Here is a 13,549-nt window from a genome sequence, read left to right as displayed (position 1 = left end):
GAAAAAGGTGAAACTTACACACACCCTGAAGCTCATTCAAATTTGACAATTTTAACACTAAAGGGAAAAAGGTTAATCTGCAAGAGGGTAAAGAAGAAGTGTTATGTTAAGATATTGGCAAGTGTACCGAATCGTATCAAGTAATAATAAATGGTAAGACCAAGTATCGTTTCCCAAGAGACTCACGACACTAGATAGTTATGTAATTACTTAACTAATTAAGACTTTTGAAGAACAGTTTGGAATTTTGAATGCAAAACAAGAAAGTAAATATGAATGCACTTTGGACCAATTGAAAAAGAAACACAAATGTGAATGGATGATATTGAATATGGTATGAATATGTTGTTGGGGTTTAGATTTCACCTAGTTTACTCTCATGCATATATGAATTCATCTTCTTCATTCAATTGTTAACATCACTCTCTAAATTACTTAAAACCTGATCCCTCGGTGAAGAAAGTCTATCCTTAATTACTAGACCACAATCCCTTGCATCCCTAATAATTAATTCTGCATTACGATTAAGAGGTTAAGATGACCAAAACTCATAGCCCCATCCCTGAGCAATACTGATTTTGGGAGTAATTCTCCAGAACCTGAATTGTAAGATACCTCCCGGTACTCATGCAAATCATACATCATGCCATGAATGAGTTAAACATAACAAGCATTGAGCGAAGAAGAATTATCCTAACAATTAATGAAAGAAGTATATGTAATTAAAATCAATTCAAATACATGAGAGTTCACAAGGTTACATCATCCTCCAACAACAAATAAGGTTTAGTTCCCCATCGTCATGGAGAAACTAGATGAACAATGGAATGAAAAAGATAGAAAAAACCCTAAAAACTGAAGATGAGAGCTTCCGCATCCACTTCTGCCTTTAGTGAATTGAAGAAAATCTGAATTTGTGTTAATTTTGCAAAAGATACTCTTTTTAGGTTGAGCAAATCCTTAAATAGGGTTGAATTGGATCATGGGCCAATGTTGACACCGCTCAACGCCCCACTTAGGGCGCCCAGGCGTGAGATGTTACATATCAGTTGGCGCTCAGCATCCCAAAGAGGGCGCCCAAGCGTGATTGTGAGGCTCCTACGTTGAGGGCCCCATAACAGGGCGCCCAAGCGTCATGCGACCTTTAGCAACTTTCTCTTGTGATGCTCTTTCTGTCATTTCTAGGTTCCAACTTGTTAACATTTAACTCCTCTTCCAATTCATCCCAGTTTCCTACAAAATCAAGGGAATTTAGTGATAAAATCTTCAACTATAACCTCAAATCTCTTATTCATCAAAATAAACTAAAAACAAGAGAACAAACAAGTTTCTAAGTCAAAAAGGGTTCATTTGTTATCAAAATTTACTCTCAAATAACAGTGAAATCACCTGTTATCATGTGACCTTCATTGAGAGACATTGTGTGGATTTGACAAGGGGACTACATTTGCCGCTAGTGACTCCAAACCGAATTACTTTCTTGCACACTAGATATATTCATAGCTTCAGAACTGGAAAACGATGATAGAGGTCTCCATGGATTTGACTTGTAGAACAAAAACATAAAAAAATTTGGGGATTTTTGATTTTAGGGTTTTGTAGAGAAATTGGGATTTCTCAATTATTTTCTTTGGTTGATGCCTCCTAGGTCGCAAAGGGTTGTCGCAAGGGCGAATTCGCAATCCACTTGCAATGGATGCTTGGAAGGGTGTCGCGAAAAGCTAGCACAATATTACCACATGACTTTTGTTATGGTGTGGCTGCTATAGAGGTTTAGAATAGAGAGGGAGGTTTGGCGACACAACCGACAATGGTGTAGTGCGATTCTGACACCGGGAAGGTGGCGTGTGACGAACATGCGCCCGAGATTTTGCTGGAGATAGGTGGCACGTGGATGAGAGGTTTGCGCTGATTCTGGCGGGGTTGGTCACCACTTGAGGAGGCGATCTAGATCTGCTGGTCGCCAAACTAAATTGTGCTGACAGAGATGGGAACAGAAGGTAGACGACGGTGAACAATGGGAAACAAGGAAAACAATACTTCAGATAATGAGATTAGAAGAACTGTTGGGAATTCAAGTGTGAGTCTAGTCCCACATTGGATAAAAATGAGTTTATAAAGGTGAAAGACTCATTAACCCATTGCCTTAAGGTTTTGGGTAGAGAGTGGTGTCAATCCCTTATATGGTTGTGCTCATATCTCATTGGTGTTTGTGTCTCCTCGGTGAACCTCTGATGAGTCAGTTATTTCTATTATTCACTTAGCTTTTTGCACCAAAATTAATTAGTGAATTGTTCTTAATTGTCCATTATTATCTTAATTTTGCTATTTGGGCTTAATTTGATCAATAATTCATATTTTAATTAAGGCTTAAATGCTTACTTCGTCCTCATGTTAAGAGGTGAATTTCTGTTTAGTACCCGGCTTTAAAAATGAAGACATTGGGTCCCTATGTTATGAAAAGTGTATGAATAAGGTCATGTCCGTTAAGTTGACAGCAACAGTGTTAAGTCCATGTTGATGTGGCCGTACTTTTTCTCTTCTCTCTTTTGCTGTCCAACTTTTTCTCTTCTCTCTTTTGCTGTGCAACTTTTTCTCTCTCTTGTTCAGCTTTTTCTTTGATGATTTGTTGAACTTGTTCTTTCTTTGTCGACCTTATTCATATACTTTTCACAACATAAGGACTCAATGTCTTCATTTTTAAAACCGGGTACTAAACAAAAATTCACCTCTTAATATTTGAATTATTTGAGCTTAATTATTCCTATTATTATTTTTAGGGCAATTTTGGAATTTTATTTTGGGACTTAAAGAGAGATGCCACATCATTTATATTGCAATTTTTCTTATTTTATTTCATTGTAATTTGCATTTGAATTCCATTTCAATGTAATTTGGGACAAATTTGTAATTAGGCCAAAATGGAAAGGGCATAATTGGAATTTTAGGTCTTTAAGACCAAAAATCAGAATTGGAATGGGAACTTCTTCTTCCTTGGGTTCTTACGTTCAAAAAAATGTAGAGTAGGAAAGTTCTTCTTCTTCCCCCTTTAAGGGGTGTTTTGTAGAAGCTATGCTAAGGTTTCCTTTCCAACTTCAATTCTGGTTCCAATTTCTTTTCCTTTCTCTTGCAATTTAAGATATTTGATGATGAATAAATTTGTTTCTGTTTTTATGCTGCTGTAATTAAATTCTGCTGTATTTTCGTTTTTCTGTTTTTCTGTTTTCTGTATTTATTGTTTTCTATATTACTGTTGTATTTTCGTTTCTGTATTCTGTTACTGATATTCTGCAATTTCTGTTTTCTGCAAATCTGATTCTGTTTCGGTATTATGCAAATTCTATTTTCTATTTTACTGTTTTCTGTATTTTCTATTTTCTGTACTGCTGTAATTTTGTAATTCTGAAATTCTGTATTTTCTGTACTGCAATAATTATGTATTGCTGTAATTTTAATTTCTGTTTTACTGTTTTCTGTATTTACTATTTTCTGTATTTTCATTTTTCTGTATTTTTGTATTTACTGTAGTAGTTTCGTATTTACTGTAACAGTTTCGTTTTTACTGTATAAATTTCATTTTTATTCATTGTAATATGTTTTGTTGCATCTAATTTCATTTGATGGAAGTTTAATTAAGTTTTGGTTGGACACTAGGAAAATTACACTGTTTCCTTGAGATTTTTGGACTATACTTATGTTTATACTGCTCTGCCTGACATTGTATGAAATGTGATTGTGGTCTTGCAATGGGTATATGCTTAGTTGCCCAATTGGTGATTGCATATTCGCTTAGTTGATCAATCTGTATAGAACACATTGGATCGAATGGATGTATTGTGTTCGCTTAGTTCGCAGTTATGATAGCATGATTTGTCTTCGCTTAGTTTATTCATTCATGTTGGATTAGAGGTTAGAGTAGTATATTCATGAGACTCTTGCACTTTAACTGTCATGTCGATACTCTGATTTGGCTCAATATTCGATCTGTTTTGTGTTTGCGATTGGGTATACGCTTAGTTGCCTCATCGGTGTTTAATCTTCGCTTAGTTGATTAGGTTGTATGATCCAGGACTGATTGAATTTGTGAATTGCATTCACTTAGTTTGTAATTTTGAAGACCGGATTACCCTTCGCTTAGTTGGGTAATTCATGTTGGATTTGGATCAGAGTAGTGTGTAATTGTCGTTAATCTCTGATTGGAAGCATGTAATTGAATTAATGACAAACCGTTTTTATTCTCTATTTGAACCCGTTTTTACATTTCTGTTTGCATTCGTATCTTATTTAAGTTCATCCGCATTTACAAACTCTTCATCAACCCCTCACTACGTGTTCGACCTAGGAGTCACTTCCTAGCACTATACTGCATTCTTAATGCACATCAAATTTGTACGGGGTGCGACCTCCATCAACCTCCTCCTCGATAGACCCAATAGTGATATCAGAACCGATGGTTTGTCTTTGTGACTGGCTCAAGATGAGTACAATGGTCCCTGTATTGAAAGTCTTCCTGGCGAAGGGTTCACTAGTAAGAAATAGCATACAACATCAAATACTTTTTGGCTTTTCACGTCAAATTCGAGAACGACGTCATATTGGGAGACATTAAATTGACGTCCAATTTAAAACATTCGACGTTAATTTAACATCAAATTTTGTCAATATACAACATTAATTTAACGTCGAGACGTTAATCAATTTTTTTTTATTTTTTTAAATTAATGGTAATCCTTTTTTACAACTCTACTATACCTGAAAAGTATAACTATGAACGGTAATATAGAATCAACAAATAACAATAACAAACAACAAACAAGTTCAATCAAACAACAACAACAAGCAAGTTCAACCAAACAACAACAATAAACAAGTTCAACAAGAAAAAATAACAAACAAGTTCAACAAATAAGTTCTTCAAAACGAAAACGAAAACTAACCTTTAAAAGGTGGGTTCATCGGAATAAAGTGTTGCCACCAGAATGCGCCTATGAAGGACGAGAACACGAAAATAACCAGTGAAAACAAAACAAAAATCATTCCTAAAGTAGTTAATTAATATGCATTTGTATCAAATGAAAGAAAGATTACATGTGATGATCGTCAAACTTTGTTTGAGAAAAGTTTGAGCAGAAAAGAGGGTCTCGCGCTAAGATAAAGTGAATGAATTTTCAATCTCCCGCTCAAATTTTTATTGAATTCATTAGCATTTTGAAGTCTAACGTTGAGACATTCGATGTTTTATATCCTTTTACGTCGAATTATAATTCTAAACGACGTTTAATAATTGCATTTATTTACAAAATTGCCACTGATCATTTTTAACGTTGGCTATTGAGTGGTTAGATGTTGAACGCGTGACGTTATACGCTATTTTTGCACTAGTGGTTCCAGGTAAGTATGTCCCGTTAAGATGAACAGTGGTACAAAGAGGTACTCGTGGTTGGGAATGTTTCCGTTGGAGGGGGACTGTACCAATGTGGAAGGGACTCACCCTTGAGGGGGAGATTGTTGGGAATCCAAGTGTGAGTCTAAGTCCCACATTGGATAGAAATGATAAAGTAGAGCATTATATAAAGGTGAAAGATCCATTAACCCATTGCCTTAAGGTTTTGGGTAGAGAGTGGTGTCAGTCCCTTATATGATTGAACTCATATCTCATTGGTGTTTGTGTCTCTACTGCGAACCCCCTCCATGATAGACCCAACAAGAACATGATTGCTTATTGCAGAAAAGACAAATTTTTAAGGCCGTCGGCGGTGGCGGCCACCGGCCACGGCGACAACAAAGACAATAGGAAGAGACCCCGACAACCTGCTATGATATCATGTTTAGATTAGAATAGAAAATATATTTCTAGAGGGCCTAATTGATCCCTCTCACTTTCATCTATTTATAATAAAGTTCTAATACAAATATACATGGAAGATTAAGGGTCTGCTCTAAACACCTAGGTGCAGACATAAGTACTACTCTAGATACTAGACTAGCACACTACCCTTTAGTAGGCTTAATGATGATACATAGGTATAATCATTCTAACAGTTTCCTCGTTTGTCTTCATGTAAGATTTTCATTTTTGATTTACGAAGCGGATCCAAAATTTTGGTGATGTGCTATATATCACATATTTGTTCTCATCTAAGAAAATGCTGATTCTGTCTGTTTTGTGTTTAATCTTATCTATTTTATATGATAAACAGACGAGGGGGCATTCAACGTGAAGAAATAGATACAACTTGGAAGTTCGTACTAAGCAGATGCTTGCTTCCAAATGCCTTTGTCTAGGGTATATATACTTGATAAATAATGAACCATGTTATTCTTTATGCATGGCCTGCATTTGTCTTTGACTTATTTTAGTCAAGTGACTTTTGGTCATCTTACCCTATTCCGGATTTTAAGGGGAAATTTTTTAGAGAGCCACTTCTATAATTATTGTGTTAGTGAATTTATGTGGGCCCTAGAAAATATTATTAACATTCACATTTTTCACCCTTGAGGGCTTTTGTAATCGTAATACATCAAGGCTTTTGTAACTATGATAAAGTTTAGGTTGATGTTTGATTGAAGGCTAGATCTATATATCGTATTTGTGTTTCTTCAAACTAATTTGTTAGACTGTGCTTTACAATATTTTCTATGCTAATTGTATAGATCTTAACTCATCCTCTAGGGTCCTCTCACTGCAGTTATGGATTTCATGATTCATGATTGACTATCAAGAGAACCAAATTTCACTTATATTTGTTTCAATATGACTAGAATAAAATATATAAGTGAGTGTTGAATCTCTATTACAAATTGGTTTTTGTGAGATTAAGTTTGATTTAAACCAAGTTTTCTTTTGTCCCGTATGCAATTGTTTGTCATTTATTTCAAAATGCTCTTAAACAATTTGTTAGGAACCGGTAGTTGTGGAAATTAAATTCTCGGAGTATAAAATTTTGCATGCTTCCAGAGAAGTCAACATTTTTACCTTTTTGCATAGTTTTGAAATTTAAAATCGAAAACCATAGTAACCTTTTCCATCACCACAATAGGATAGCAAAATTAGCATAGTTTTTATTTTCTATGCATTAGGCTGTAGCTTTTTTTCTTTGCTATCTGTTTTACTTTTATAATTTTTTTCTAGGCATTTCTCTCCAAAGTAAGTAGGGTATTATTGATTACCTTATTAACCCTACTATTATTAATTTTACTCTACACATTTCACAATTCATTACGTGTTTTTACTTTCTAATGAATTCAGTGACTGAATCAATCGGGCATAGTATTGTGTTCTTGGAGAAAGAAATTTATATGACATTTTAGAATTCCAACCAGAAATTTACTCACTCAAGGAAGGTTCACGCACAGTAACTGAGTTCTTTTCATAATTGAAAATTCTATAGGAAGAGTTGGAAACCTGTATGCCAATGCCTAGTTGTGCATGTCATGTAAAATGCTCCTATGTTGTTATAAAAAATGCAAGACACTATAACTATTTAAATTATGCAATTAGATTCTTGACTGGTTTAAATTAGTATTTTACTATTGTTAAATCTCAAATTCTATTGATGGATCTCTCACCTAATATTAATAGAACTTTTTCTAATGTTCTACGAAATAATTGACAAAACAATTACAAACTCATCAAGATCTGTGGTGCCAGATCTTAGAACTGAACAATGTGAAAAACTCATCAGTATACTCCAATATGATCAATATTCGTCAGTGGAAGTGAATGTAAGTTTTCATGTTGATCATTCACCTAATGAGAAATCCAAGACTGGTAAAGCTTTCATTTGTTCTTCACTTAATGCTTGTGACATGGACTCTTGGATCATTGATTTGTGGTCTATGATCAATCAATATATGTGCATCCTTATATTGTTTCAACTTATGGTTTGAAATTAAACTGATGTGTAAATTTTGCATTGCTAAACATGCTCGTACTATATGGGTTTCCAAAGTCCATTGCATAGGATCAGGATAAGGTGTTTGTCAGCAATTTTTGGAAATAATTGTTTAAATCTTAAGGCACCAGGATCTCCATACAGATGGTCAAACTGAGAATTTAAACAAAACCTTAGAAATGTACTTAAGGTGTTTTGTCTTTGATCATACTAAGGATTGGATGAATATGTTGCTATGGGCTCATCAGTATTGATATAACTCTTCATTCCATCACAACATTGGCATGTCTCCTTATCCGACCGTGTATGGAAAATCACCACCTTCTATCATTAGATATGAACATAGTGACATGATCCAACATATCTCCAAGACTGTCTAAAAGCTTGTGATGCGATGTTAACAAAACTTGAAAAAAAAACTACATCATTCGTAGAACTACATGAAATTGCAGGTGGATAAAAAGAGGAGGTATATACAGTTAAAGGTAGGGGACCTAGCATTGATGAAATTATAGTCATATAGAAACATTTCATTGTTTTAAGAAAGAACAAAAATTGAGCCTTCGGTATTTTGGGCCATCTGAGATAATTAAGAAGATTGGGAATGTTGTTTATAAACTTCAATTGTTAGATTTTACAAAGATACATCCAATATTTCACCTCTCTATGCTTAGAAGTTCCTGGGTGATCCTAAACATTTGATGTAGAATATTTAGGAAGATTCATTCCAAAATATATTGAGTTTTAGAAATTTTTATGAAAATCTCATTTTGAAAATTTTATTCCAAAACATATTTCATATGTTTTCAAAAATTTTGTTTCAGAAATAACATTCTGAAAATTTAGTTCGAGAAATTTTATTTTGGAAATTGTTTCGGAAATGTTGTTCCGAAAAAAATGGAAAACTTGTTCCAAAAAACTTCATACAAAATTCGGGAGTCACTTTTTCAAAGGATAAAATAGTCATTTAAAAGTTTGAGCGGGTGTGAAAAAAATTGTGGAGGTGTAGAAAGTAAAAATCAACCAAAACACATAATTTCTACTATGTAACCCATTTATGGAAAAGGTAACTTTATAAAAATGACAAAAATATAAGGGATTCAATTAACAAAATAATAAAAGTTGTGTATTTAACAATGTCTTGGGAGCTTACTTATAAGGAAAACATTTAATTCTAAAGCCTCATTGTTCTATATGGCCCTAGCCACCATATTCATACACTCCTTGGGTATTTATAATTCATAAGATTTTATTGATAATTAAAATAAAGAGTTAATTATATATTTGGTTCTTTATTTTTTTTAAATACCTTAACATTCACTAGTGCAGAATTGGCCTTTAACGTCACCCAATAGACGTCCGTCCACGAAAACACTAACGTAAATTATTTACCAGTGGCATTTTCGTAAATAAGTGGGACTTTAGACATCCGTTGTGAGGGGGGGGGGGAGGGGGGCGACATCTATAATATTGTAGACATTCAGGACCCTCACAACGGACGCTTATGAGGCTGACAGGGTAGTTGAAGAGTTTATTTTTTCAGCCACTTAAACTTCTGTTAGGGGGGGCCCCGACGTCTATAATATTATAGACGTCCGGGGCCCCCACAACGGACGCCTATTTGGCTGACAGGGTAGTTGAAGAGTTTATTTTTTCAGCCACTTAAACGTCCGTTAGGGGGGCCCCGACGTCTATAATATTATAGACGTCCCCCCCCCCCCACAACGGACGCCTATGAGGCTGACAGGGTAGTTGAAGAGTTTATTTTTTCAGCCACTTAAATGTCCGTTAGAGGGGCCCAGACGTTTATAATATTATAGACGTCGGGGCACCCCACAACGGACGTCTAAAGGGCTGACAGGGTACTTTAAGAGTTTATTTTTTCAGCCACTTAAATGTCCGTTAGAGGGGCCTCGACGTTTATAATATTATAGACGTCGGGGCCCCCCCACAACGGACGTCTAAAGGGATGACAGGGTAGGTGAGGAGTTATTTTTTTCTACCCTTTAGGCGTCTGTTGTGGGGGGGCCCTGATGTCTATAATATTATAAACGTCGGGGCCCCTCTAACGGACGTCTAAATGCCCCGCGAATATGAATATTTAAATCAGAAAGACGTCAGATTAGTTAGAGCCCCGACGTCTACTGCCATTTATACTAAAATCGCGAACTCGCGAGGAGTTACGCTCACTGTTCATCGTCTTCCCCACGTTTTTTCTCTGCGGCATTGCATTTCCAAGTGCGTTTTCTCTCTTTTGGGCCTATTAAATTTACTTTTACTCCGATTAAATTACTCTTTGATGAAATATCTTTTATTTGAACCGATTAAAAATCGTTTTCGGTGCGTTTTGGTGCAGTTTCTGGCATGTTCTTGGGCGACGTTTTTTACTCTTTTTAGCCTACATTTTAGGTCGTGCACTCCTCCATTTCCCTTGATTTCTTTTTGAATCTGTTAAAAATGTTAGCTTCTTTGTTGGTAATTTTTTTGTATGCATGTTATTGGCTTTTGTGTTTACATTTTATTGGCTTTTGTCTATGCATGTTTTTTACTTTAAGGTCTGCATGTGTTATTGGCTTTTGAATATGCATGTGATAGTTGTGTTTTTATAATTGGCATGTTAGATTATAAGTATCAAATCATTGAGTGAAACTTAGTTCCCGTTTGAAATTTAACACAAACGATTAATCTTTTAATCGTTTGCATTAAATTTTGAATTGTCCGATTGGACAATTTGAGAAAATTATTTTTCATAATTTGCAATAACATGTACGTTGGAGTTTATGGATAAGATTGATAAAATTTCGGTTCAATATTTGTTGTTCTCCGGATGCATATTTGATTGTGGTCATCCTTGACTACTCTCATTTCGTGTATTTCGGAGACCAATGCGAAATGCTGCCGAAATCTTATCAAATTTATGATGTAGACTTCTTTGCACGTGTCTTAGCAAATTATGAAAAATAATTTTTTTGAATGGGTAGGGCCTAACCTTGTGAGAGTTAAAAACCTAAACTGATGATTTTACGAACATAGTATGGATCGAAGCTGGATGAATGAACGTCGCATCAGTAAAGAATATGATAAGGGTGTTTCGGAGTTCTTGCAATACGTTGAACAAAATGCTAAGTCTGTGAACGGGACATACTTTTGTCCTTGTGTTCGTTGTCTTAATCAAATACGGCAAGACTTAGGCAATGTGCGTGACCATCTATTCATGTTTGGCATAATGAGGACTTATAACGTTTGGAATTGGCATAGTGGACCAGCCTACCACGTCACAAGGAACGAATTATGTGGAAGAATGGATGAGTGATCATTTAGAGGACATGATGCGTGATGTCGGTGAAGATAATTTTGGAAGAGCTAATTTGTATGATTCTCTTATAAATGATTGACGAGAACAAGAACAAAAAGAAATACAAAGAGCGCTTGAAGAGAAGCTGCATTCCATGACGTAGGGCAACATGGGGCCCGCTGAAACTCCCACACCACCTCGTGTCAACACTAGAGGATCATGCTCTGCTGTAGAACCTACTCAGTATAGCAGTCAGTATGAGCTATTGGTTGATGGGGATCCCCCACGCATTGTGGCTGTCAGACGAGTGCTTGAGGGAGGGCAAACTATTCATGGTGTTCCCATATTACCCCACCACGTGCGTGTGATGATTGATGAGGTTCGGGATCCCCAGGCTTAGGTGCCTGTACCCACTCTAGAAATTAATTTTGTGAGGGAGGCCATAGGATCATTTATAGCCTGGCCTAGAGCATTGATCATGTCACACATCGCTACTCCACAGGTATAATGTCTTTGTTATTAATATTTCTATGTTAAGTTTAAAAATATTTGTTGATAACTCTTTGATGAAATTCTTATCTTCAGTTCACACATCCTCAGAAGCAGTCGATTCATGATACAGTCATACATGAAGATGATGACATGGCTGAAGCGGAGGATGATCCTCTATCAAAGCTAATGACAAGATTACCCAGGTTGAAGAGAGCATCATTAGAACTATACTGAGATTTTAGAGTATTTGGTCTTCCCCCCATGTGCCAGTATATATCACATTGCCTGATGCATTGCAGGTGATTGGGGGAGACAGGATGTTGAATATTTCCATCATTCAACTGTGGTGCATCTAAGATAGTTAATTTTGTCTTCCATATTACTTTTATTTAGATTCCTAGTTTCTAACAACTTAACTTTGTTGTTTTAGGTACATGGACACAATCGTTGTAGACCAAGGTTGGTCTTCCATGTACAGATTTGTTGAACCTCATACCATTCAACCTTCTGGTAACACACTTGAAAACAGACAACATTATTTGCAAACATGGATGGATGAGTCAAAAAGAGACGTATACCTTGTGTCATACATTGATGGGTAGGTGTTGTTATATGTAAAAGTTCATTATTAATGTTTCCTTAATTAGTTAAATAACTATTTGTCCTTCGTGATAGGTCGTACTGGCAGCTGATGGTCATCATTCCCAAACAATGTAAATTATATGGTTTTGTTCGTTGCACAAGAAGATGAAAAATGACTTGAGAACCATGTTTCAAGGGTAAGTGTTTCTCCAAAAATGAATTTGAATTTGATGTTCACCTTAAAATTTTATGATAAATATAGTTATATTAATTTTACTTTGTGTTTCCAATCTATACAGAGTTATTGGAAAATCTCGAAGTCAACTAGTTCAAATTTTGTATCCAAAGGTTGTAAGTCATTTATAGTTCTAATTCATTTTCTATGTTATTAAATGATCTAAATTCTTGACTATTTAGTTTGTCATTTTAGTGTAACCAGCGGCTAGATTCATGGGAATGTAGCTTCTATGTCATGTGTTGGATTAAAACCATCATTCCAGCTGTCATTACAGATGACTGGAATGAGGTAATGATGCATACCTTGAATACATTACAAATCAAATTCATCTTTAAACATATATGAAACCATAATGAATCTTTCTTCAATTTTGCAGTGCTTCAAGAGTACATCTCCTATACTAGAGGACATAATTAGGCAGATAAGGTAGGAGTGGACAACTTATCTTCTGGAAAGATGGAGCTAGGAACACTTTTATTTGTTGTTGAACATTGCTTAGGTTTAGTTTAAGTTTATATCTTGATAGTTTTGGTATTGGATTATTTTTTACATTAAGTAGAACTTTCTTTATATGAAACGCATATATATATTATACTATATTGTTCTATGACAATTTTCTGCTTTTTAGGTGTGGTTTTATTGCAAAAATAAATTAATTTAAAAAAAAAAAAACACCCAATAGACGTCGGTTAGTGCACTAACGGACATCTATAGACGTTTGGCAGTGCCCAAACCGACGTCCAACCCCTAAACCCTAAACAAACCGTTTCAGGCCTATGGATGTCGGGGGGTGGTAACATCCAATGTCTACACAAACGTCGGTTATATCCCTTGGACGTCTACATAGACGTCGGGGGTATACCTCGAACGTCTAGATAGACGTCGGGTCTGACCACATCTGACGTCTATACAGACGTCCGAGGTATACCCCCGATGTTTGAGTAACGTCACCCACAAAGACGTCGGGTACAGGTCGGACATCGAAAGGCCAAAAGAATAGACGTCTAAAGCTCTAGAAGAAATAGATATGAAGAGATTAGATATGAA

General features: G+C 35.6%; 2 long non-coding RNA genes across 3 annotated transcripts; both read left to right on the top strand.

Annotated features, from left to right (window-relative positions):
- The first annotated feature begins 2,977 nt into the window (after window positions 1-2,977).
- Window positions 2,978-6,574, top strand: LOC108339920 (uncharacterized). The gene is made up of 2 exons (XR_001833119.2): window positions 2,978-3,080; window positions 6,201-6,574. It is a non-coding gene; the product is annotated as an uncharacterized LOC108339920 (long non-coding RNA).
- Window positions 6,575-9,697: 3,123 nt separating this feature from the next.
- LOC128196551 (uncharacterized) lies at window positions 9,698-13,485 on the top strand. Of its 2 annotated transcripts, none has more exons than XR_008248984.1 (7): window positions 9,698-11,692; window positions 11,776-11,885; window positions 12,113-12,280; window positions 12,358-12,461; window positions 12,564-12,612; window positions 12,695-12,790; window positions 12,879-13,485. It is a non-coding gene; the product is annotated as an uncharacterized LOC128196551 (long non-coding RNA). The 2 variants fall into 2 exon arrangements; XR_008248983.1 differs by having other exon boundaries at window positions 11,776-11,981.
- Window positions 13,486-13,549: the final 64 nt, after the last annotated feature.

Source organism: Vigna angularis, chromosome 5 (assembly GCF_016808095.1).
Source record: "Vigna angularis cultivar LongXiaoDou No.4 chromosome 5, ASM1680809v1, whole genome shotgun sequence".
In the NCBI taxonomy this organism is placed as follows: domain Eukaryota; kingdom Viridiplantae; phylum Streptophyta; class Magnoliopsida; order Fabales; family Fabaceae; genus Vigna; species Vigna angularis.
Note: the sequence above shows the minus strand (reverse complement) of the source record. Positions and strands in the feature narration are given on the sequence as shown.